At 41.9% G+C, this 26,865-nt stretch overlaps 1 long non-coding RNA gene across 1 annotated transcript; it reads left to right on the top strand.

The window, feature by feature from the left end:
• The first annotated feature begins 466 nt into the window (after nucleotides 1-466).
• Nucleotides 467-26,649, top strand: LOC308188972. The gene is made up of 4 exons (XR_013945913.1): nucleotides 467-603; nucleotides 1,411-1,519; nucleotides 5,924-16,878; nucleotides 20,828-26,649. It is a non-coding gene; the product is annotated as an uncharacterized lncRNA (long non-coding RNA).
• The last annotated feature ends 216 nt before the right edge of the window (nucleotides 26,650-26,865 follow it).

A 26,865-nucleotide genomic window follows, 5' to 3' on the forward strand; every position in this document is an offset into this window, starting at 1 on the left:
GCTGGCAAAGCTCTAGTATTTTAGTATAAATTGTGTGTCCACACCCTGGTGAAAAGTTATGGTGAAAAGTCCTGAAACCAAGATCAAGCCAGAGCACCCAGTGGTTTCCTTGATTTCCCCACAGCCCCCAGAAAGTCAGGAATTGTCTTTTCTGTGAGGTAGAAAGACTACAACCTGACAAGATGATGAGGCACAGAATTTGCTTTTCTGAGAGCTCTCCTTAATACTTACTGATGAATTGATGAGCAACAGCCTCCTGGGCTCCTGAGTGCAGCTGTGCAAAGCTCAAGAGAGCCATACAAATCCACGGCAAATAACCCCAAAGTAACTGCTTCTGCTTCACCACTATGCCACACTAAAAGTAGAGTATCTCAGGCTCCCCACAAGTAGGGAAATTTAACTTTTCCAGACATATAAAGCTCTTTCCAGTAGCATGATAGTTTTCCAGAGCCACCAGGTTGCTCCCCCCCCCCCCCCCCCCCCTTATAGTGTTATGTATGACTAACCTGAAAGAGGCATGGAGATTGAATATTATCTATGCTGCCCACCAGTCAAGACTAAATTCGGAGGGCAGGAGAGAACCAACATATCTTACAGCATCAGGTAATAGAAGGGGAGATATTTCTGGCTGGCTGATTTATTGGTCTATTTATTTCACCATCAATTTTGGAGCTAAAGTCCCTAGGAAAATGGGGTAAGCAACAAATGATCAGTGGTGAAAGGTGCATGATAAATTAACATGCCCGTGGCTCTACGGTTTGTCTCAGAGGCAAGCACCTATGCGGCAGGCAGAAGAGAGTGCAGCTGCTTATGTTTGGGAAGAAATCTCTTAATATTTGAATGCTGGATAGGTGGAAAAGGAGGCCCACTGCGCTAGTGGAGAGCCCACTGATTGCTCTGACGAGGGAAGCTTCTCTCAAAGTACGTAGGTGGGCAACTTCATCTGCCTTTGGTTTCTGAATTACCTTAGATGTCAAAGCTTGGTATTTGTCCCAGAAGTTCATGTCTCACAGGTCCCAGACACTCTCTCAGTCCCTGTGGTAACAACTAGGTGCTGTGGTTTCTTACGCTGGACAAATTTTGTTTGCACTCGGGAATGTGTTTGATGGCAGAAACCAGCCCAAAATCCTCAAATCAGGAGGTGTCACTTGATAGAGAATAGCTCTGCTGAGTAAGGAGTTTCTGTGGTTTAGGGGTGGTTGTGCATTTTGTTTTGTTTTGTTTTGTCTTGTTTTGTTTTTAATAGTTCCCAACTAGCCCTTCTGTGCTAAAGTAGCACTGCAAGGAGATCCCATGCTAAATGTCCTGAATCCCATGTTTTCTGAAATGTGACATTCTTTGGGATCTCAGAGATTTGGGGACTGTCTGGGTCAGAGCAAGGAAGGTGATACAGCTCTGTGTTGTGAACAGGGCTGGAGATGGAAGCAGCACACAGGGTATTCATCCTCCTGCATACACCCTGCCCAGTGCCAGAAGGAGCTGGAAGCAGTCTGCTGGCTGCAAGTTTCCTATCATTCCTGTAAGTTCTCTCATTCAATGTGATTTATTTTCTCTCTCTCAGTGAGCATTCAAGAACAGAGTATGTCAGTAACAGCTGAACAGTTGCATTTTTGTGGTGCAAATTCATTTCTTGACAATAGGGTAATGACTTTACTTTTGTCCTGTAACTGATATTATTGGAATAAATCCCGAACACTAGTATGTTTGATTGTGCATGGCCTGAAAGGTAGTGGCATCAATGTGGCTTCATTGCTGGGACAGGGAAAGAAGTCCTCTGAACTTGCAGTGTGGCTACTGCATGGGTTTCTGCCCTCAGGCTGGCAGACCGTGGGCTAGGAGTAGTGCTGATGCTGTGTAGCAGAGAGGAGAGCAGGTCACAGGGGGAGCTTTCAAGCTTTTATGTTAACACCTCTGATTTATATCTTTCCACCTGTGAGCCCAAGCTGTTCTAGCACCATCAGACCAGCTGTCTTTCTAAGGTAGTCAGAAGGTCTGGTATCATGGTGTCATATAAATTTTTATGATATTTTTCTAAGGATAATCCTGGAATAGAACTAATAGTGCCCTATTTTTCCATGGAGTGACATTCAGAGAAGCTAAGATCTGGGTCCTCAAAGTTTTTTGGCCTTATTAGGCTATATTAGGGTTGTCAGTATGCTAATGAGCCTTGGCTGCCCTGAACAGCCTCCTCTTGGAACTCTGCCCACACCTTCTGCCCATGGCCCAGGAGCTCCATTTAAGGTTGAGCTCAGAAATCCAGGGCTCACCTGAGCTATGCTGTAGCTCAGCCCTGAGCCCAGTCCTGTCTCCTGCTGTCCTGGCACTGACTGCACTCCCTGGATGCACCCTTGCATCTACAGTGTCAGTAGCATATCTCCAGACCAGTCTTCTGCTGGAGCTCTTGGAATGGCCCTGGCCCTGACCCACCATTTCACCTTGTGGGTGTCGCCTGTCACCACCCTGGCCCTGCTCAGGCACCCCGTCACTCTCAGCTCCTGGCTTATTCTCCCTTGTAGAGCAGCCCTGTTTTTCCTGCTCCCTGGCACTCAGCCCTGTTGAAGTCATTGGGCCATTTATAGATGTTTCAAAAACTAGCTTGTGTCTTGCCTGAGGCTGTGGAGTGATAGCATAGACAAGAGAAGTCTTCATTGAACCATCGGTTTTTATGCTGCATTAATCCCCAGTAATTAATAAGATTTACAAACTTACATCCATTACTTAATTGCTTCCGTATTCATAAAAATGTCACAGCATTTTAGTTCCTTTTGCTTGAGAGGCTGGAACTATGCAATCTGTGGGGCAACATGCAGATGTTGCCTTTGTTATAACTTCCCTTTGTTATAATATTTACTTGGTAGATAAATACATGTAGGTCTCTATTGTTAGCTCTGGCCTGACAGCTGCCCAATAAACAAATTTTTAATAGAGAAAACAGAGAAAAGTGATGGAAAAGAATTTGGGAAAATGAAAGAAAATCTAAAGGGTAGCTTGATAATTTTTGAAGATAAGCCATTTTAAACATCTTGGGAGTAGATGGGCAGAGAAGAGAGAAAGGGACCTGGATTGAGAAGACATTGCATGGAAATGGTCAGGGGGTTGTGTAGAGCAACTCATTTAGGATATAGAAACACTCCTTTTTCTGTAACACACATGAAAGGAGAATAAACACCTGTGTCCATTTTCCTTGCATGGGAGCCTGGCTCAGAATTCAGTTCTCTAGGTATTACAGAGCTAGTGTGTTACCTCATTTGGTAGTCTTCCATTTTTATCTTCACAAACAATAGCCATGGCATTAGAATGCAGCTGTGGGATTTATAAAGGAAAGGAAATAATTTAAATAATTTCTCTTGTGTTCCATCATATCAGCTCACATCTAATTTATTCACTTCATAGATGCATAAATCCACGCAGAAGTCAGATTCAGCTGAAAACAGAGTAGATGGAGTATTTATTGTAGAGGCAAGAGCAACCCATGGGATGCCAGGAAAAAAAAAAAAAGAACACCAAAGTACATATTCTGATCCCATACTTAAAAGAACCTCTATCTCATAAACAACTCCGATTTCACATTCTTTACAGAAAGGAAAATAGTATCAGAGCAACTTCTTAAACAGGCTTGATATTACAGCTGACTGGGGAGTAGTTTTATCTCTTCTACCAAAATGTGCTTTCTTTTTATTTAATTATGAAAATGGCAATGATTTTAATAAGTAGTATGGCATAACAGCTGTAATTGCCAGTCTCATCCAGCATTGGAGTTACATCAAATCATTCTCCTTTGACTTTGGCCCAGATTTGTAAGACCTGTTTTCATTTCAGAACTTTTCTCTGCATTTTGTAAAAACAGTGAACACTTGAATTTCAAAGAGGTAGCAAGCATTTGTGTGGAAGTGAATGGGAGACAGAAGAGAGAGTGGCTGCCTAAGGTTAGGATTTCAAACCACTTCTAACTGCAACAACAGATGTAGGAGGATGTATTTTGTGCCTTAGTAAAGTGATGAGAAAATAAGGTAATTTTCTTCCTATAAACTGTTTCCAAGCTCTTCTTCTCCTTGCCTCTTCAGGATATCTGCATGTGTCTGGTAACTCTTGACGCCAGAAGACTTTGGGGCCCTGCTTTTCTGGGTTGGAAGGGCTAAGGAGAGGACACCTTGCTCCAAAGCTGAAGGGTGGTTGCTGGATGTTGGTTAGTAGGGAACCCAAACACACAGGCAAGCTTTGGAACACCATGGCTATGCATGTATGAGAATGAGCATGTATGAATATTCATGTGTGTATATGAGCCCAGGGCAACCTGGCATATCACAAAACCCAATGCTGATGGAGCTGAAGAGATGTCACGGTAAGGTGAGGGCTGAGCAGCAATTTTCATGGTTTTGGCTTTAGATTCAAACATGAAGAGAGCCATGGACATATTGGAAAGAGTCCAATGTGAGTTCATAAATGGAGGACAGGAGCCACCTCTTCTATGAGGTGAGGCTGAGAGATCTTGCACTGTTCGGCCTGGAGAAGAGGAGGCTCAGGGGGACCTTAACAATGTCTATGAATACCTGAAGGGGGAGGGTATAATGAGGATGGAGCCAGGCTCTTCTGGTGGTGCCCAGTGCCAGGACAGGAGGCAGTGGGCATAGCCTGGAGCCCAGGAGGTTCCCCTGACCCCCAGGCAGCTCAGCGGTGCTGGGCGGGTGGTGGAGCCCTGGCCCAGGCTACCCAGAGGCTGTGGGGTCTCCTCCTTGGAGAGCTCCAAAAGCCGCCTGGCCATGGGCATGGGCACCCTGCTCTGGGTGGCCCTGCTGGGGCAGGGGCTGGGTCCGAGGGACCCTGAGGTGCTGCCAACCCAATCCAGTCTGTGATTCCGTGATTCTATGTCTATTCCACTCATGTCCTGCTTTAGGCTTCCAAGTCTTCCTCTGGCCTTAATACCTTTTGTCCCTTGTGTTTCCACTGAAGAAGTACTGTGGTAATGCTTCCTCTGTCCATTCTGCCATGTGTTTGATCTTTGTGTCCTTTCATAGTGTGGATTTATTAATATGTGCTATTTACATTTTGAATTTGCCATTAATTCATCCTTGGAACAAGCAATTGCACTTCTATAATACATTTTGTTTGACTTTAAAAAAGATAATTGAGATAGGTTCACTTTGTATAACATCTTGCAGGTAGCTATCACGGGAGTTAAAAGCCCTTCTTACATAAAATATGCAAGTGCTCTTCAGAGAAGTCTTTCTTTTAAAATATATTTTTAGCTTATTTTGTGAGAAATGGTAGCCTCATTTTTTCAGCAACCTATACCATTGCACTTGAAGCAACAGTGATTGGGGGCTTACAGGTCTTGGATTCACTGGAAATTAGGGACTTAATAAATAGGTAATCAAATATTTTTAAATGGAACAATTTTGAGATGCAATTTGTGGGATTTGGTAAGTAAGTGTTTTCATGGCCAGAATTTCCATTCCACATAACCTTTCATGTTTTCTTTTGAGGATTTGTTTTGTTCTCTTGCTTGTGTATTTGCTTGTATTTGGAGGGGGATGAAGGGAAAAGTTTTTGCCACCTTGTAACTATGCTTCAGCTTTTCATGTCCTTATTTTTTCTGGTTAAGATTTTTTTCACTAGTCATGTTGTCCATGTTCAGGATGTGTATAATGCACCTGATGGAGAATATGGTAGTTGAAAGCAAATGCCATTTAACCGAGGAGCCAGGTCCATAGGAAAGATTTAATGGGATATGAGTTCCCCTGATACAAAATGGCTGCATTTCAAAACCAGAATTTTTGCTTACTGAAAATTTTATCATAAAAAATATTCTTGTCTGTAAGGGAAGGTATTAATCAGGTCTACTTCAAAAATTTTTCCATAGCAAGACTTCATAGTGTCACTTATACTGTATGCTGATATTTAATAAATTGCTTTTGTTTTTCAGCCATGACAAGGCAAGATGAATTTTGTGGAAAAGGACTGCCTAATGGAGATGTGCTGTATAATTTGGATGATGAATTACTGGAAAGCCAGAGTAGTCTGTGTTGTGGTCTTTTTATTGTTCAGTGCACTAATGGAGTTAAGTTATATTTACATTTTCTAATTATATTGTGTTACACAAAAAAATTGTACGTAAATATCCTCTTGCCAAACCAACCACTGAGCTCTACTCCTCTCTTAGAGAGGGGGAAAAAAAAAAAAAGAGAACAACTAAGCCTGAAATAGAAAACAAAATAGATAATGAAAGCCCACTGCAATCACAAAGAGCCTCCACATGGCATGCCAGGAAAGCCTCCTGCTTTTCGTCACAGCCATGCCATGGCGTTTGCTTGTCTGTCGAGCCCACAGCTTGAAGTCTTCTACTGCCAACAGCCTTGGCCAAGATCCCTTGCTCAACGATGCTTTGGGAAACTGTCTTTACAGCCCTCTTGATTTTGGGTTCAGCCAGGGAATGTGCTAGCTAGAAGATGTAGTGCACAAAAGGGTGCTTGAAATTATGCTCTCCTGTGCAAGATGCAAAAGAGCTATAAGGGCAAGGGTGAGTGATTAGATCCCAGCACATGCCACTTTTTCCCACCAGAGCCCAGGCATAGTCTTTTACTCTGAAGGGATGGTTCAAACTTTGGTGCTCCTCTGTGAGAGTGGCCTGAAAGGCAGGTGAGCTGCCTGAATCATTAGTCCCCTGGGGTAATTACAGAAAGAGAGGGACAAACCATTCAATGAGGCACATTTTTTCTCATATCTTTTTCTAGAATACCAAAGCAAGTTACAGACTGCATCACTGTATTGGATCAAAACATTATCATTTTAAAGTTGGTTATTTCTTTAAACATGCTCTATCTGCCTCAGTCAACTGAGAGAGCCTACAGAACTCCCACTTACCTCCTCTAAATGAGTTGCTAATAGCTGAATTTCCTGAGACTTGTTAGAGTCAGTGGATTTGGTTTATTGCTTCATATCTATGTATCTTTGTAAGAGAAGAATGGTATAATTCTTATTCTTTTTGATGAGACTTCCAGGGCTTGTTCTTCGCTGCTTTTCAGGCATTTATTTCAATTATCTCCATTTTCTTACTTAGCTGTTTCCCCACATTTAAATGACTGTGTCTAGATTATACACTACAGGATGCATTAGAACACAAATTGAGAAAATGTATTCATTTATGATGCCCAATAAAGTAGAGCTTACAACCATATCTTTTAATGAAAAAGATGTCCAAGGCAGGTTTAAACTTTGATGCTACTTCCCCAAAGCTAGGAATCTAATCTGATGTCTAGAAAAAAACAAAGCAATCAGATCCTTTGCTGTCTTCCTAAACAGTTTGGGTATTCAGAGACAAACTGACATTATTCTATATTAATATTATGTTCTATATATTAATATAATATATATTCTTTATTATTATTATATTCTATAATAATATTTTATGTTATTGGAAAGAAGTCAGGGCCCTGTTTGCTCTAGCATTTTAGAAACATTATAAAAAGTAGGCCCTGCCCTAAAAAAGTCACACCTTTATAAACTCAAATAATGCAAGTTAAGTGATTGGCCCAACAGACTAAGTAAATCCTTGATTTTGGTCACTTCCATAACACCAGCCCGGCAACTGGTGCACACCAATACACAATACAGATTACTCGTAGGAATGATATCCACTGTTCAAAAGGATTTATATACCTCATCTCAAAGAAATGAGAATTTGAGCCTTGCTCACCACTTGCACCTAGGAAGAATAAATAGTATATTACAATGCCTATGTTGCAAGATTTGGTCATCCACTGTACTGAAAATCATTGGAAGTCCATTGAAAAGTGAAGTAAAATTTATCTGCAGGTGTTGTAGGAACACCATCTGACAGTAAGAAGCATTAACATCACCTTCAAAGTGAGAATTCAAAGTGAATTGACAGGCTTATATCAACCTCTCATCATATAAAAGGAGTAATGCAATTAAATGTAGTCTTATTTTGTTGAAATATTTTTGTCAGGCACAGGGTGTTCTGAGGTGATAGAGATAATTAGCAAAGAAATTTAATCATCCGTATCACAATGAAAGAAAAAAAATTGGCTCTTTAATCAAAACATAGACCCACATGATCTGAAATTAGAATGTTTCAGTATGTCTTCCAGGCTAGAAAGTCTAGCTCAAAATTAATGGGAGTTGGCAAGCATTAAATTATCTGCCTAAAAGAACCCATACAGTTTCATGAAAGAAACAGAAATATACTGATACTCGCAAAATAAAAGTTATCTACAGGACTACAATATTGAAGTAGTGTCTTTCCTAACATATAGCAGAGGCAGAATGCCTTCTGAGCAATATACTGTCACTGGGGCATTTATTAAAAAGAATGTTCATTCTTGGGTAGAGTGGGAACTGTACTATTTTTTACCAATAGTGACCTTGACTTACAGTGTTGTTGCACATTGAAGGAAACTTTATGGATAGACCCTAGCCATAGTTGTGGGATTCAACAGCAGGCCTTCAGTTTGTTTGAACGGGATAAGCTGGCTTGGGTCTTAATGCTTTGCATTTTCTTGGCAATATATGTGAGATTCTACATGGTTCCAACCAGACTTGTGGTTTTGATATCTTTCCAGTTTGGCTGGAATCACTGTCAGGAGTGAACATCTGAGTGAAGGGGGCTTTGATGCTTTTTGCCTCCTCAAAGTACCTGTCATTAAAAAAGTAACTGTCAGAATGGTATTGAATTAAAAATATTTTAGAGGGTGAAAGCCATTTCATAACAAAATTTCAATGTTTAACACAAGTCTGTCAATATTTTCAATTTGGTGTTAATGAAAAAACTTAATGCATATGTTGCTTTTAGCATACCATATTTTAGTTATACTTTTATGAAACTTAGTATGTGCTTGGATTCTAAAACTCTGAAGCACCCACTTCAGCTAGAAGAACCAAGTAGCACAAGATACTCTTAATTTAGCAAAGACACTGTGATCTGTTGTTTATGCACTGGATTTGGTGAAGTCCAGATGGAAATCCAAAGTACATTAAATAGTGGGAATACCTGCTTAAACATATTAACTTTGTCATTGTCATAACAAATGTCATGTATGTCATTTCTACTACAGAACGTGTAATTTTTAAATTTAAAAAATACTAGCTCCGTTTAACCAAAAGTGGTACCTCACTGAAAAGCAAGGTCTCAGAATGCTTGATATGTTTTCCTGTTGTCACGAGTGTGCCTAATGGTTTTGCCCAGATTTTCACAGAATCACAGAATCATCTAGGTTGGAAGAGACCTCCAAGATCATCTAGTCCAACCTCTGACATAACACTAGCAAATCCTCCACTAAACCATATCACTAAGGGCTACATCTAAACATCTTTTAAAGACCTTCAGGGATGGTGACTCAACCACTTTCCTGGGCAGCCTACTCCAATGCCTAACAACCCTTTCAGTAACGAAGTTCTTCGTAACATCCAACCTAAACCTCCCCTGGCGCAACTTTAGCCCATTCCCCCTCGTCCTGTCACCAGGCACGTGGGAGAATAGACCAACCCCACCTCGCTACAGCCTCCTTTAAGGTACCTGTAGAGTGCGATAAGGTCACCCCTGAGCCTTCTCTTTTCCAGGCTGAACAATCCCAGCTCCCTTAGCCGCTCCTCATCAGACTTGTTCTCCAGTCCTACCATTCCCATATATTTAAATTTCATAGGCTATTCTGTTTTGCAGAAATTATATTCTGAATGCATTTCCTCTGACTCTGAATCCCTTGGCAACTTCAACAATCAATTTCATTCATGAAAAAATAATTATTTGAATTCTGCATATTTTTAGCTTTTATTCATGGGGTTTAGAAGCTGGAAGTGTGAAGAAACAGAAGATTCAAAGGGGAATCTGTAGTTTTTTTGAGCAGTCCTCTGGATCCTACTGTCCTAGCCTGCAGTTGTCTATGTTGCCTCACACCCAGGCTGTGTAATGGAGTATATACACCACCTGTCTTAGCAAGTAACCTCACATGTTCCATATGGGCACGTATGTCCATAAGGGCTCATCTGAGCCTCACTTCCTATATGCTGTATGAATGCTGTAAGTGTACTTCAAGTGTCTGAGGCATTTAGAGGTTAGACAGCACCAGAGCATAGCATTTGGTTCAAAATTTGAAAAATAGACACAAGTGCTTCTATCTAATAGAGTAGAAATGCAGGACATGTGGGCCGGGAGCTCTATACACCCATTAGTGCTGTGGATCTCAGTACGAGATCTCTCATCAGGTATGTTTTTATGAAGCATACTGTGAGTTTCTGTCTAGGCTAGTTGAGATGGCAGCATAACGTGAAGGCAGTGCCCTTCGTGAGCCTGTAAGTTCTGTGGTTTGTCATGGACTACATGAAAACAAGCTGTACCAATGTTATGGTCTATTTGCAGCTGAATAATTCACTTGCAGATAATGGGGAGTTGACTGCATTCCAGGTAGCTGTCTAGAGGTGATGTGTCTCAAGACAAGTCCCTGGTGAATCTAATAAATTACCATGTTTTCTAAGAGATGGATATTCAAGCACATACATGGTCATTTAGTGTCTGAATAGTGTCAGAAGAAATCAGCTGTGTTGAATCCCCCACAGTTTCGTCCAGGATGGAGTAGGTACATGACAAATAAACTGTCCAGTTGCACCTTAGGGAAAACACATTCCTATTGCTGTAACAGAAACATGCTGGTAAGTCTTTTCTCAAAGGTAACAGTTTTCAGCTATGGGGTTGCGAATTCCCTGGGCATGTAACGTGGCTTAGTCCTGCGTCTCGCTGAGTGAAGTTGTGCCTTTGCAGGGGGGTGAGAAATAAATGGCCAGGCTAGCAGAGAAATAAGGTGGAGAACATGAAGAGATGGGGAGAATGTCCTTAAATGGTGACAATGTTGGCAGTACCCCTGCCAAAATGTAGGTGTGGGTTTTAAAAATAAATAAATAAATAAACAAATCATTAATGGCCCAAAGACAAATCATTCTGAAATTCAGTGGTTCCTATCATACTTCTTATCCTCAGCATATCTGAGATAACATTACTTCCCTCCTTTCAGCCTCTTCTCTCCTATTTGGGTTAACAAAGATGTTTTAAGTACCCTCATGCAGTAAGAGCTAGCAAATGTTAACTTTTTAACAGCAGCTGCTCTGTCATTACTCTAATTTCTTGAAGAATTGGGGATTCTCAGAAGTCAATTTTTAATTTATTTAACAGTTCATTTACTTTATCTGTCTCTCCAATGTCTTCTCTTTACTAGAATGAATTATCACTACAGTTGTCTCCATGTTTTTGTTTAAATACATGGGCAAGGTTCCAGCATAGTTTGAGTAAGGGTTTTTCAGAATAGACATGTAGCATGGCTTGACTAACAAAATTCTCAAAATTGGTCCTCTTAGGAAGAAAAAAATTGCTTGTTTGTAACTCTTTTTTTTTTCTTCTCTTTTTTGTGTTGTACTACTAAATACCATTATGGAATTTATTTACTACTACTAAAGTTCTTTTCTTGGCCTCCATTAAGTTTGCACAATGTAACACTCAACCATTCTATTTGGGATGTCACCAATCCTATCCCTCTTACATGCTATAACTTAATAGCAAAGCAAGTACTACAGGTGATCTTTCCCTCGGTGATTATCTACTTTTCTTGGCACTTGTTAGACCACATATTAGAACAGGTTGCCGTATGAGGCTGTGCGGTCACCATTCCTGGAGGATTTCAAGACATGACTTCATAAAGCCCAGAGTAACCTGGGCTAATGTCAGAGATGACCCTACTTGGGAAGGAAGTTGATGTAGGGATCTCATGAGGTCCTTCCAGCCTGAATGATCTTCTGATCCTGAGTTTTTGAGTGGGGTTCCTCCTCAGGGTTTCTACAACAAAACACTAACACATAGGTAGTAAATATCAATAGGAGAGGAAATGTTGGTTTTTTTTTGTTTTTTTTTTTTTGTTTTTTTTTTTTTTTGAAACTTTAGGTTTATTTTAGATTTAAGGCTGAGTAAGTATTTTCAAGTTCTGCAAAAATATGTTCCCATGGCAAACTGGTGTGTGACAGAAAGTGCAAACCAGCCCCCCCTCAGTGCTCAGTTCAACCCACTTGCCCCACGAAAGGTAGAAGATGTGGGTCTCACCACAACACACTGTGCTGTGAACATGGGTCTGCCAGGAAGTAAGGGAGAGGGAGTACTGGTGGGGAGGTGTATTATCATGGAATCATAGAATATCCCGAGTTGGAAGGGACCTATAAGGATCATCAATATTATGACTTGGTCTTAGAGAGCACAGTCTTGAAATTAGGGTGGAGAGAAGCCTGGTTGCAGGACTGAGGGATGAGGCTGACAGGAGAGAGATGGGATTCTCACAGAAAGGTTTGACTTAGAAGAAAATGCTGTTTGAAATATTTAGAAATTACACAAATTCTTTTACTGGGGAGAATAAAAAATGACCTTAAATTAAGGAGAGGAAGTAAAATGCTGATACTCTCAGAACTGACTTTTAGTTCAACAGTTGTTGTATTTGTCTGTAGTCTTACATACTTAAAACATTTTTCTTTAAAAATACTGAATAAATGAAAGTCAGTGCTATGCAGCCAGCTAATACTGCATGAGATTAATTCTTTCTTTCTATTCAGGACTATTCCCAGGCTTGTTTTGGCTAGTGAGAAGGAGAGCCAGCATCAAATGCAGTGAATGGGTTTTATTTGATAAAATAAATTCTCCCACTCTCTTATCATCATAGCTTTAAATAAAGTATTGTGAATAGGATGTAAGCATTGTAGCCTGTGTTCCCTTTCAGATAAAGAAAGTCTGCATCAGAGTACTGAAACCCACAAAGAATAAAATTTCTATAAGGCAGTTTTTTTCTCCTTTTTTCCCATGTATTGCATACTGTGATAGAAGTGAGAAAAACACATTTCTTCAAAATGGCCTATAAAAATATTGGCAGATAAAGATGCCATATTGTTTTTGTCATAATACCTGAGATATAGAGAAAATCTCCGGATCAGGTATAAAAAGAAGCCCAAGTTCCCAGGGTTTTTCTCCTGGTATGTACCTTAGATACAAATGGATGGATATGTATATATAATTATATTATGCATATATGTATATATAAAGAGGTTTCACTTAAAACCTTGCTGTTGAGAGTCAGCTGAGTCTAGGCTGAACTTTCCCATGTTTATAGTCCAGTGACTCTGCTGACAAAGGATGTACATTTGGACTAAAATGGCAAATGCAAGAAGTCATGAATTCTATCAATTTTTCCCTAATAAAAAGCCTGACATGGTTAAGAAATATTTTCATTTTTTATTGAAGTTTTCTGGACTTTCTTTAGTCTTAAGTTCAGAATAGCCACCAGCAAGCTTTTTAACATCTTAAGTCTTGTTACTGTCTTGGGTCGTAGGGTGATTGGTTATCTTTCCACATCATTCAAAGTCAAAAATGTTCCCTACAGAAATGTGGAAGAAATTTCAGGTCATTTCTGCATTCACCATTTCACTTACTAGGTGTGAAAAGTTGATCCTTGTTCAGTGAGAATAAGTATTTGTTGCAACTCTAGTGTATTTCCATTAAAATTACCTGGGGAAAATCCATGAAGAAAAGCTCAATAGTAGATTGAATGCCAGATGAAAAGAAGTCCAATGGGGTTAACATACTTGAGAGATTAATGTGGTAATATCATCTGTAGCTGCCTAAAATTTACCAAACTGCTCCATTGACCATTTATAGTGGAATCACCTGGCCACAGCTCAAGGTACAAGTCTGGAGCATGACTTAGTCTCACACATCAACATCCCAGAGCAAGTCCTAGCTGTTTCATCAGCGAAACAGAAGTGATTCAGATATGGAAAACTGCAGCCAAAGTCATGATAGGCAGAAGCCAAAGTCCTTGTGACCATGAGGGTTGCAGTTTTGGAATCATCTTAGAAAGTGACGCAAGTCCTTTCCTTAAGAGACATTCTGTTTTCTTATATAGATCAAGTATCCTGCTGGCTGGATGGCAACCGAGTACAGCCAGTAACAAAAAAGGTCATTCAGTTTGGAGTTTTCTGATCTTATGGGTCACAGGATAATTTAGGCTTGTCTCTAACCCAACCTCCAGCTCAGAGCCAGGCTGCTCAGGGCTTTATCCAGTAGGATCTTGGAAACCTCCAAGGGTGGACACTGGCCATAAAGCTTTCAGAGATAAAGTGATTACTGCTTCTTTTCTCAAAGTGTTAAATAGTTCAAAAACCTGAGAACTAAAAGTGGTAAATCAAGAATTTGTCACATAATAGATTTTGGTTTTGCTCCAACATCAGCAGTGTTATCATCTTGCACTGTGTTGCAGTCACTGACTGTTGGTTCCTATTTCTTTTGAAATCTCTGTATTATGAAGAAGTGAGCATAGTTTGTGGTAGGTGTAGAAGCACACTAATGTACAAATGCTGGCCAAATGAGCCCTGGTTGGTGTCAAAGAATAAAAAAAATCGCAAGAACTGGATAATGTCAAAGGTGAAACTAAGCATTTTGCCTGTAGTTCAACTTTAAACAAAGCTGTTTTAATCAAGGCAATTGCTATGGTTATTCCAATTGCATGTAAATTAAAAATTAAATGAAAATAGACAGGCAAACCCAGTAGCTGCATTATGCCAAAGCTGAGGGAAAAATATCCAAAAACCACTATTTCCAGAGTGCAATATACAGTAACTAATTCTATTGGTATATAAAGTAAAGCAAGAGGCAAATGGGACTACTAACTGTGAAGTAGATAACAAATATTCTGCATTCATACATAATTAAAACACCTGAGGGTAAAATACTGAGATGCAACAGGAACTGTTTGATAAAACATAAAAATTGAAGTAAAGAAAACAAGAGACAAAAATTCGAGAAACATTATGAAGAACTTCCTGCTCAAGAGGCACCATGTATCAGGTGTATGCGGTTACCAAACAAAGACAAGGGATAAGATAACCAAGACCTGGAAGCGAAGTTTCAAATGCAAGTGAGTGGCATTTTTGCAGTATGACAGCTCACACAGGCAGACCTCAGGTGCACCAGCATCACCTGCCATCGGCATTTCCCGTGAGTGGCTTTGGATCTCAGCCTGGGCAGAAATGAGGCTACAATTAACCATAGCTAAAGCACTTTGTGTGTGTTCACTTCCTCATTACCATTGCTTTCAAGACATGCTTAACATCATAAGTGAGAGATTTTATATTTGAGTATCTTCCAAGAGTTGGATCATGGCTGAAAGAAAAACGGTGTGAGCACCACTATGGGATTGCACACTTTGTCTCCTGTTCCTAATGAATGGCCATTGCCTATGAGAAGAAGATGCTACAAGCTGTGAAGGACTGGAGTTTGAGGTGCTACAGATGAGCACAGCAAAAGGACTCGTGGAAGGGTCTGCAATTCCCCCAGTGAAAAACCAGGGAGCTTCTACTTTAGCCATCGCCTTGGTTAAACCTTGGGTGACAAGAAGAGAGTTTCTGCCTACACCTTTTTCTTCTTGGTTTTCCTGCTCAGCTATTAAGCAAATCACTTCCTCACTTCTCAGAGTATCTTTTTTTCTTTGGAGTGGGCAAGACCGTCCCAAATGAAATCGATGGGCACCTAATCCTGGAGATGGCTGTGATTACTCCTGGTGCATCACTGGACAAGTGACACACATGCAATCTGGGAAGAGAGAAAAAGATGCAGCTCTTCTGGAAGGAGTTTTTCACGTGGGCAGGCTGAGGTGTAAGCCTTTGGGATGTGTGGCAGGGCTGTTTCTGGAAATCCACCTATCTGCAAGGGCAGCTGGAGAGAAGCATCTCCCAAAGGCCACTGGAGGAGCGGCTTGGCTGGGGGTAGAGAGGTTCCTTGGGGCTCACAGCGGTGAAAAACCCCAGGAAAAGTGGGGATGCTGCTGGAAGGGAGCAAAAGGGTTGCCCGGGCGCTGGCTGCAGGCACAAGCGTTCATTTCCCCACTGTGGGGCTGAGCTCCGGCTGCACCGGATGGGGACACCCCGTACCCCTTACCCCACACTGGGGGCGCCCCCCCGGGACTAAGCTGGGTTTTTCCTGGGGGCTCCTGGCGGGCAGGGGGCGGCGAGGATGGGGGACAGCCATGGAAACGGCGGCGCGCATCCCCCGCTAACCCCCGCCGGTGGGATTCCTCATCCCCATCCTCCTTGCAGCAGCCGTGGCCTGGCAGGGGCCGCGCAGGCTCTAGCCGGTGAACAGTTAACGCCGGGAGAGGCGGCTCCTCTCCCCCCCCCTCCTTTTCCTCTGTTCCTGTTTGGAAAAAAAAAAAAAAAAAAAACCAACACATGTGCATCCCCCCCCCCGGGAGAGCAGCGAGTCGGGCACGGCCAGGGGAGGGGGCCATCGCCCCGCCACCCCTCTCCATCTCTCTTTTATTTATTATCCACCCCCCCAATTTGCAAACGGTCTCCCGGGGTGGCTTCGGCTCGCCGAGACCTCCCGGGCCCGGGGCGGTGGCCGGGGATGGCCGGGGCGGGGGCGGGCGGGCGGCTCCCTCCCGCTCCCCCCGGCGGCTCCCCAGGGCAAAAGCTGCAGCTGGGAGGGGACTGAGCCCAGCTGCACCCCCCTTCTGCAAGCTCCTGCCTCCCCTCCGGCAGGGCTTGCTTTATTTTGCTTGCTTTATTTTATTTATTTATTTTTTTTGGCAAAAGGGAAAATATATGTCGAAAGGGTGGGGAAGAAAAAAAAAAGAAAATCAGGCAGGCAGCCTCCCCCTCTGCTGCTCGTAGTCCCCTCCACTCCACACCAAAAAGCCATCGCAAGTGCACGCCAGTTCTTCACTAAAGTGCTCCAGCCGCTGGATTAAGTAACTCCCGGAGAGCAGCACACGCACGCACGCACAGAGCAAAAAAATGAAGGAAAAGGCAATGTTTCAAACCGCTAAAATGCAAGGAAACATGATGGTAAGTGGCTGCGGCTGGCGCCTCCAGTGCTTGTAAGTAAGTGTCGGGGCTCCCTGCTCGGGCTCGGCACTGCTCGGAGCCCTGACACCCCCCCACGGGCCACCCTCGGGTGCGGGGGTACCCAGGGAGGATGCTCCTGGAGGAGCAGAGGCTGCGGCGCTGCCCCCCGTTAGGAGGGGACCGGGGGGGCAGCGAGGGGTGGGGGGCGCCCGGCTGGGGGGTCGGCAGAGCCGGGCTCTCTCTGGGCATCGCTCTCCGGTGCGGGCAACTTCGCCAAGTTGATGTTGGGGTGCTGGTGGGGGGGATATCTGGCGTGCCGTTGAGTATTACTAGTGCAAGCATTTGTCTCGATGCCTTTAAAAAAAAAAAAATCCTACTCGGGATGCCTTTTCAGTCAGCTCCCCCCTCCATTAAGGAAAAAGGAAAAAAAAAATAAAGAAAAAGCCAGCTGCTCTCCCGGAAGAAGCGCTGGTTGCCATCTTGTGCTGATGGAAATATATTGGTGTGTTTTGCCCGCTGGCTTGACCCGCTGGGGATGCACGGTGCCCCGGGGGCTGCTGATGGGATGGAGAGGTGGTGATGGGGCAATGGGATGTCTGCAGGGCGCTTCGCTGGGAGAATAACTTCCTGCACCTGACCTGGAGATCGCAAAAGGTACCTGTTGGTCTCCTGTCCCCTCCCTGCTCCCCAGCAAAGCGCTCGCAGCTGGCTTTTGTCCACGCTTGGAGGGGAGATGTCGGGGCGTAATACAAATGGTACCATGTGTCTCTCTCGTGCCTTATGTCAGCGTGTTCAAGAGGCAGGCAAAGTGTTCTTCATCCTTTAATTAAGTTCTGTAGTAAAAGGCTTTGCTGGCTTTTGAAGGGAATGCCTCCTTCTCCAAGTCCGATAATGTTGATTTTTTCCAGCAGTAGTTTTTAAGAGGAAGGTGCAATGCTATGTGACCTGTGAATTCAACTAAGGGAACTGAACAGGAACTTCTGCAAACAATTCCCCAGCAGAATTGCACAGCCAGTGTGACTGCATCGTACTCCTTTCGTTCTGCCTTTTAAATGCCTGGGAAATATCTGGTGTTGGAACTTTTTAATATTGGGAAATGTAGATTATTATTTGCTCAAGCTCCTGATCCTAGAGGTCGTTATAATCTATGATGAGGATGTGCTCTACCACTAAGAAAAAATGATTAAGCACCTGAGATGACATTGTTCGATTAAAGTGCAGGATTAACCTAATTTACATAGGCAATGTCACAAAATTAATAAAAAGCCTCACACACGTTTTCCTCGCTGGTGTATGAAGTCAGGAACCGAGGAGCGGGCAGGGATTCCCTGACTGCCGCTCAGCTGAGGGCTGGGGCTTCTGCTGGGATTTTTGGCTGGCACTTCTGAGCGTGGCAAAATGGATCCGCATCCGCACACCTCTGCGAGATGAGCAAAGCCTGGAGTGATCGATCTGCACAGAGAGCTTTGTAGCCAGGGCTGTCCACAATTCAAACCCTGCCAGAGACAATAGTGCTTGCCTTTGATTCAGACGGGAGGGGAGCAGGATCTGGCCCCCAGGCTGCTAAGTCACAGTTATTGCTTTCTTACTGTCACTCAGGGCGGTCCCCCCTGACTCGATGCCAGGTTTCCCTTTGACAGCATCTCAGAAAAGAGTTCTTCAATGAAATTCAGGGACAAGGAAACTGTTCCACTGACACAGCTGATTTCTTTAATTAATGCTTGTGTTTTTATGGGCCACCTAAAACACACAGCTGGTTTCTGTGCTAAGCTGGTCTGTGGTTGCAACTGGATCTGCAGTTTATTTAAGCAAGAATTAAATTTAGGTAAATATTCGAGCTTTAAGATCTTTGGAGGGATTTCACATTTTTTCAAGATAATAACTAGTGGACCTAATCCTGAAATCTCAGCTACACTTTCAGTAGAAGGTCTAGCAAGTTTAGACTGGTACTTCCATTACCCCTTTTTCTTAAGCTGGTTTTTTTTTTTTTTAAGTATTTTTTCTTTTTATCTATTTACTGCTTTTGTTACAACTAGTATCAGAGTCCTGAACTAGTCATGTCAAACCCTCCTGCTCTGAGTGTCCTCTCTCACACACCTGGCAGTCACTGAGATGAGGGGAGGGCTGTGTGTGGAGTCACAGGGGAGTACATTAAACCCTGCACTGCTTTAATTGCCTTAAAGAATTTGAAAAGTCATTGAAAATTCAAAGTCTGCAGTGTTTTCTTGTTTGTTTGTTTTCTAGCACTTTTGCTGTTGCTTAGAATCTGGACAAGCTTCTAACTATATATTGATTTTCTTTTTTAAAAAATCTTTCTTAAACTGAGCTATTTCATTCTTAAAATGATGTGGCAGCAAGTGATAATACTGGCATGCTGGCCATGCAGTGGGCCTTTTTTAAGTATGGTGATAGCTCACAGAGTTACTACACCTGTGATTTCTTTATTACCTAATTAGACCAGCAAAAACGAAGCCATTCTTGTGACACCAAGATAAATGTTTTTATCCTTGTGATAGTATTTCACCAGAGCTTTCTTTTGGCTTTTTTAAACAACAACATTTACCTGGAAAGGTGCCTATTTTTATTTTACTGCACTATTTCCCATTAATCATTTGAGCCAGGGGAATGTAACTTTGAGAAATAGTTCATGCTCTTACAATGGGATTTCTCTTAATTCTACATAAATACCATAGGGAGTGATTAACACACAGTGGTTTCCTCTAGTAACAACTGACATATCCCACAAGTTTTTCACAGTCTCTTTCAAGATAATATGCAACAATAGGGCTTGGAGATAAATGTACATCACTTCTGGAGATTAATTTAATGCACCTACATTTGATCCTAACTGTAGGTGCAGCTATATGGTTTATTTCATTGAAGGATTTATTTATTTATTTATTTATTTATTCCCCTACATATTCAGTTGTCAGGTCAAGGACGATAATACCAACTGCAATTGCAGTTGTTTTATTCTGCCCATGCCTTCATTTCCCCCAGGACTGATCTATCAAGCACATACAGGCTTGCTTTTTTCATCTTCCTTTTTTTCTTTTTTCTTTCAAACATGATTGCAAGCAAATACAAAAAAAAAAAAAGTTGTTTTAAAGAGGACCTTTAGTGCAGTGTCAGGTTCTCATTTTACGTACACCCATGTACATTTTGAGAACCAAAATGGGTAGGGGTGCAACTGCAATGAAGATAAAGAGGAGCTGCTACTTTTGGAAGTAGACACTTAGGCAAGTGGAGAAAATGGGCTTAATGAAAGCATATAGGGGTCTGTGAGGCAAAATTCAATCTGCTGTACAAGAGCATGCCTTATTTAGGCGTGTTCAGTTGTCAGTGACAGCAGTGAGCACTCTGCTGTAGCCAGCACTCCCTGTTAGAAGGATGTGTTCTGAGTTAGAACTCTTGTTCTGAGTTCCAGCCTAGCCAGAATCTGCCCTAATGTTTGGAAACTACCAAGAGAAACTCTGATGAATGTGCTGCTTTTCTGCTTTACTCTCTTGAAAAAGAATTATGACTGGGGCAGAAGAGGCTGTCCTGGTTCGCTGGGAGGACTTATAGAAGAGTCTGGAGATTTAGATGTTTTCTTTGACTGTTTGAATCCTGACTCTGGTAGCTGCAGCTTGGATGCATATATAAAAACAAATAAAAATAAGCCCAGTGGCAAGTGTTATCCTCAGAAACTCTGCTGGCATCTCTGAGGCCTTGTAGACCTCAAGGATACAAGTGACGTGAGGATGAAGCTACCCTGTCAGTCTTGGTGAGCTCTTTCTGTGTCTTCCTAGAGAGGCACTGGTGCAGCCAAACAGAAAGCCCAGCTTTGCTCCTGCCCATTTTGTTTTTCTAGTGCCTCTCAGGAGCAGTAAATTCATATTAAAACCCATAAATAACAGGCATTGAAGTTCCATTGTAATTTCCCTTATTTGCTGTATTTTATCTACAGGTTTATTGCTTGCAGTGATCAATCACAGCACACTGAACGTGGTGTAATGTTCCTCAGCCAAGAATGCAGCTGGCCTACCATGGGGTAAAGAAGCTGCATAGAGATTAATCTTTCTTAAAACTTCCACACTGGAGTAGGTGGTGGTGTTTCTGTTCCAGCTCAGTCTCCTTGCTACTTTGTCCTTCCTTCTGCCTCAGCTCCCACTTAATTTAGAAGCTTAACACAGTCCATATTTTGTGTACTACCCATCAGCTGTCTGATACCTCAGCGGAAACACAGGGGCTCCAGAGCTGCAAGCAGGGGAGCTATGGCAGCAGTTACCAGGTGAGCTATCATGGCTCCAACTGAAGTTTTAAGTCAGGCAGAAATGAAATTGCCAAACAGCAAGAACTGCAGCAGCAGATCTTTGGCTCTACTGCTGCTTATTGAGAGGTGGGTTGTGTTTGGAGGACTGTAGCAGTCTGGTATCCTTTCTGGGTCAAGCGTAACAGAGAGCAAGTTTTTCCTTTTGTCGGGATAATACATGCAGCAGAGGGTACAATCCATAGGAGGTACTGGGATTGCTGTGTTGTGCCCAGTGGAAGAGCTGTGAGATGTGCTGGGCCTGTTCTGATGTTGTGTCAGTAGTTGATGGGAAATTAAGGGTGTTTGCATGTTTAAGGTGGGATGGTTGAGAGCTCCATGAGGAAATATCCAGTTGGATCACAATGTTGCCTACTTTGTCTAAAGGGACAGCTTTATCCTTATTTATGGCATAGAGGGGCTGAGTCTACACACGGTGTGTTGGGAAGTGGTAAGGGATCTGCTGGAGCTGCAAATCCCGTGAGAAATATGTGGGGCCAGACTGTGTCTCAGAACAGCTTTGGGATTCATGTAGTAGTCTGTTCTGCTGGTCAGTATTTAGCAATGAGAAAGAAAAACAGGGAACTTGTGGTGAAACTAATTTTCATAATTGGGAAGGTTCAACATCTTGAATCTTGATGCAGGAATCACTCCTGCATCACTCTGTCTTGGGTATTAAGCAGCAGCTCCTCTGCTTCCTCCTGCTTGCAAGGAGAAAGGAACATTTTCATGTTCTTTTTTCTGTCCCTCCTCTGGGTCTTGACTGTTCACAGGATAGTCTATGCCCACTCTTTCTGAACCTTTTCGCTGCTTTCCTGAATGGTAAGAGAGGAGAAATTGAGGGGCCTGTTGTGGTTTTACTGCTACTCACTCAGCTGTCGTTCACTAGCACCCTGAACAGTAACTGAGGCTGCAGAGCTGGCTGTGCAGTCAGGACAGCAGCATTGTACTCATCCATACCCGAGGGGTTACTTTCGTTCAGTAATAAAGTCTGGATTTTCATTGTCTTTCCAAAGATCACAACCTAAAATGAAAATTTTGGAGAGGTTGATGGCCTGAGATGATGAGGAAAGTCCCCCCCTACATTGTACAATGTGTCTTTTAATTGCTAGAAAATAATTCATAGGATGCTCCCTTGCACCACGTGTCACTCCTGTGCATCCCACAGGTTGCATTTCTTGGCAGAACCTTGTGCTCGCTTAGTATTCGTCTAACTGTCTATATAAAGGGGAAGTCAGTAACAAGTCATGCACAAGTATACGTCTGGTTGATACGGAACTTCTAATAGGAACAGGATCTTTAATGTAGCTGACAAAGGCGGAGCAAGATTCAAAAGCTAGAAGTTGAAGTTGGAACATTTTGGACTAGAAAAATAAGATGCTCAGTTTTTACAGAGAAATTGTTTATCTACTGGAATAGTCCCTGAGGGAAGTGCTATAGATTCTCTGGCTCTTATAGTTCTTCATTAGAACAAGGTAGGAATAGGATTCCTCTGACCAAACATTGGCTTCTTCAATGGAGACATCTATATCTAATACCGTCAGCCTTGGCTTTCTTTACAATCATTTTAGTTGATGGAGTCTGGGGCATGATTCATCCCAACTTCATGTAGGTGTACAAAATGGACTAGAGGAACTGCACTCTTAAGTGCCAATTTCCTTTCATTGACTTAAAGAAATAGGGAGTACTGGCTGAGCCATTAACATCTACACTGCAGATATCTGTGGTTTGAGTCCGTTGCTTAAACATAGCCATAGATATTCCAGAGCATCTCAGATGACACTAAACACCCCACTAGGTCTTTGCCATTATCAGGACAAGTACTGCTCTGCACATCTTTCCAGGTCTTGCCAACCATCTGCAGTGGGATGTGGGGATACACGAGCTGCATGGTTAGGATTTTACTCTGGCCAGGTCCCAACACACACATGCAGAAGCAGGTTGAGTTTCCCACTGCTACAGTCTACCTGTAGCAAGAGAGGAGCTGCATCTCAGCCAGATGCCAACTTGCTGCAGAAATCGCTTGGTCCATGGTTTGCACGTATACGGAGCTGCCCTAGAACATTATAAAGCACCTCTAGCTATAAAAGGACTTAATCTAAGTGGTTTTATGTCATCACAAACTCAGTGCGTGCATTTATTCTTCTAGGTCTGTGTGTTTGCATGTGTGTTGTCTGTACAGTGTTGTACTAAACAGCGACTCACGTGAGATTAACAAGCAAAACCTATTTATTAGATTGTTTTATGTCCTGTAAATCCTGTGTAATCCACTAATGCATAATGCTGTCCCTTAGGAAGCCGGGCATTCCTTCCCAATGGAGCATCACATTTAGCAGATTCCCTTGGTGTTCATTTTAGAAAGGCTTCAGTTAGGAATAAAATTTTAAAAATAAAACTAATCTACAGAATAAATATAAACAATTAGGGCCCAAATGTTGACAATACATTAGAATTGGGTCCCAGATGTAGCCTGCATACACATGTAGATGTTGTGGATTTGCTACCATCTTAAGGAAATATTATTATTGTAGAAAGGAAAGCTTGCATTTGCCATGTCCTCATTGCCCTTGAAGTGGATTATCAAGGTTATGTTAAATTCTGCTTTTGCAGTAACTGTTTTGTGGTGGTATCAATAAAATCCTGGGAATTTGTGGAGCACCTGTGTTGTAATGCTTATGCTGTGCATTGGGAAGAAAAGTGTGTCTTGCAGGTGGTTTCCAAGCACAAAATGCTGTGATATCGGTATGTCGGATGACATCCTCTCCATCACTATCAAATTAAAGGCTGAGAACAACAACAATGGAATCACCTGTGGTATTTTGACCAGGGGAGAGAATTACTATTTGTGTAGCTGAGTCTGAGTTCAGCTCTGAATCATACAAAGAAAGGTGTGTACAATTTGTACGTACCAGTCTGAACGCTTACAAAGCACAAGGTAGGAGAATTGAAAACTCACGGAATGGCCAGCAACCAGGCTAGGATTTTGTTTGTGATGAGGTCTCTTTGATGGTGTGACTCAATATTTATTGTCTTTATTAAAAAATATGAACTATTTCCACCATCTCATCCCAAATGACTCTAGAGATTACCCTGAGATGCACCCAAAAGCCCAGCCAAAGCACACATGAGACAACTGACCACTCAAGACAGTGGGATTAGCTGCACTGGTGACTGTTGCGTGCCCAAGTGAAGCACTAGTCAGTAAGCAGACTGCTGAACCCTGTGAAAAATCACTCTCAAGTTACTGAGAACACTGGCCAGAAGATTTCATCAACTCAGGTGTGTGTGGAGACGGTTAGACTTGGCAGGAATTCCAGTCACACATTAGATGGCCTCATTCTGTAGTCATTATTCAGCACTTACTCAAGCAAAACTTTTGCTGAACTTAATGGGTTTACTACCTCTGCTGAGCTGAATAAGGAATTTGTCTGAGACTCAGGTGCCTTCAGACCTGAATCTCAACACAAAACCCCACCACGTGCTGTGTCACTAAGGATTTTCAATTATTATCTTTTTAAGATTGCAAACAGAAATATAATGGAGATAAAATAAATAAATAAAAAACAACAAAGGTAAGGGACATGATAAAGAAGTAAAGTAAGTAGAAAGGGAGAGTAAGGTGGTTATCCCAGAGGATGCTGCAGGTTGAGGAAAGCACTCTGAAGTTTTTACTTTATCCCATTTTGTGTGTTGTCCCCCATAAAGAACCTCAAAAGCTCCATCAGATGCTCCATAGAGTATGCTGTATGCCTGCACTTTTGTTTGGATTTTCACTGATAATGATGAACTGGGAAACATGCTGGAAATGAAACATTTTTATTAGTTTATGATTTTGGACTGATGTTATTAAAACCATGGAGAAAAATTGGAATGATAGCTTGGCATGTTTTCTGTAAATACTGAGTATTTCTTCTGTAGTGTATGACATAACCAAAACAACCTAGAAATAAGCTTGTATTGCTCTTTTCTTGTGTCTAATTATGAGGATGTGAAAAATATGTTCATATGAATGCCTTCTCATGCTGCTGTGAGGGGGCTGAAAGTACCTTTTATGAAGATCTCGTTTGTAAAGCAAATGATTGTAATGCAGGAATATTATTATTCATGAGCTCTGAGTTTATTGACTCCATTAAAAAACAGATCTATGGTCCGCACGAAGGATATGTGAATTGCTGTGGGAAGAGCAGAAATTAATTGTACTTCATATCAGTATGACAGTACCTTTCCTGATCTTGCTATTTGAGAATTTGTTGTTACTGGTTTTATTTTTCAGGAAAGGAAAGCTTATGCTATGGTCCCTGATGTTTTTATATTATTCTCCATGCATTTTATTTTATTAACATTAATCATGAACATTTAGATTTATAATTTGTCAAAAACTTTGTTAAGGAAGGTACTATTAATTTGGATTTGGACATTCCTGGAGGAATCAAAATCTACCAAAGATTACAGAAAATTTAAAAATAAAAGTTAGTTACTTCTTCTTTTGGTTCCTTGGCTTCTATGGATAGGCTTTCATAATACGAAGAGAGCGTCTCCACAACTTACTTATTCATTTTCTAACAGAGCTGGGGTCCTACTGGAGAAAGGAGGCTGTTGGTAATATCTAAGGGCAACCAAATAAATTAAAACTGTATGTATGCAATTGCAATTAAAGCAAAACTCACATACTCCAGAGGCATGCTCCTTGTTATGTTCCCTGTTCAGCAGTGTGCTTAAGCACCTGTTTAACATTAATGGTAAGCATGCATATGCTTAAATGTTTCTGCTGACTGGGGAGTTATGAGAAGTCTGCTTTGCACACACAATAGTTAAACAGCCCATTTTCCATCTGTGTGCAAGACTAGAGCACGGTGCTAGCTGAGCATTTTCCAGGTTAATTAGATTGGCATAACAAGATCCCCAGTGGACTCGGTGCAGTCATCAGCTCTTCTGCACTCTCCAGTTATCAGGAGGTCTGCTGGAAGTAGTGTATCTTTTGCTAGTAACTGAAACAGAATATTGCACTGTATTTCACCAGCGTGTTCAAATGGAAACAGAATCGAATGGATTGTGAGTACACCATAAATATCAATTTGGCTCCATATTGCTAGCATGAATATGGTGCATCCTTCAAATGCACAGTGCCTACCAAGGACTATTTATTCTATGGAGCTACCAGTAATGGCTGTGCTTTCATGAATTATGCATGTATTTGTCCCTAAACTTCACCTAACCGTGATTTGGAGTGTTTAAATTTGATGCTGGCTGTAAGTACAAATTGCAGATATATTTCATAAAATATAATATCTTTTCAGATTTCTCTGCAGTACTAGTAAGAGTCTGTCATGCCTGCATCAGCAACAACAACAAAAAAAAAAGAATCAAAACATTTCTAATTCAGTATAGGCAAAAAAAAAAAAATCTTGATGTTCCAAAGCCTTGGAAGAAAAGACAAAATTATGTGAAGTCAAGGGTACTCTGTTCATCTTTTCACTAAAGCTAGTGAAATAGGATGTAATCCCATTGTAGATATAAGGCAGTTATTATTTATCAAATGAAGAAAATGATCCCACCGTATGCCTAGAAGCAGCTTGCCACGGTGTAACAGTGTAGCAGTGAGAATCATATTAGCCCTTGAGGCCTCTTGATGGGTTAAAATGAGGGAGAAAAAGCACATGCTTTTAGGGAGAGATTAAATACATGAGAAGGAATGT

Source organism: Anser brachyrhynchus, assembly GCF_964034855.1.
Source record: "Anser brachyrhynchus genome assembly, chromosome: 2".
Classification (NCBI taxonomy): domain Eukaryota; kingdom Metazoa; phylum Chordata; class Aves; order Anseriformes; family Anatidae; genus Anser; species Anser brachyrhynchus.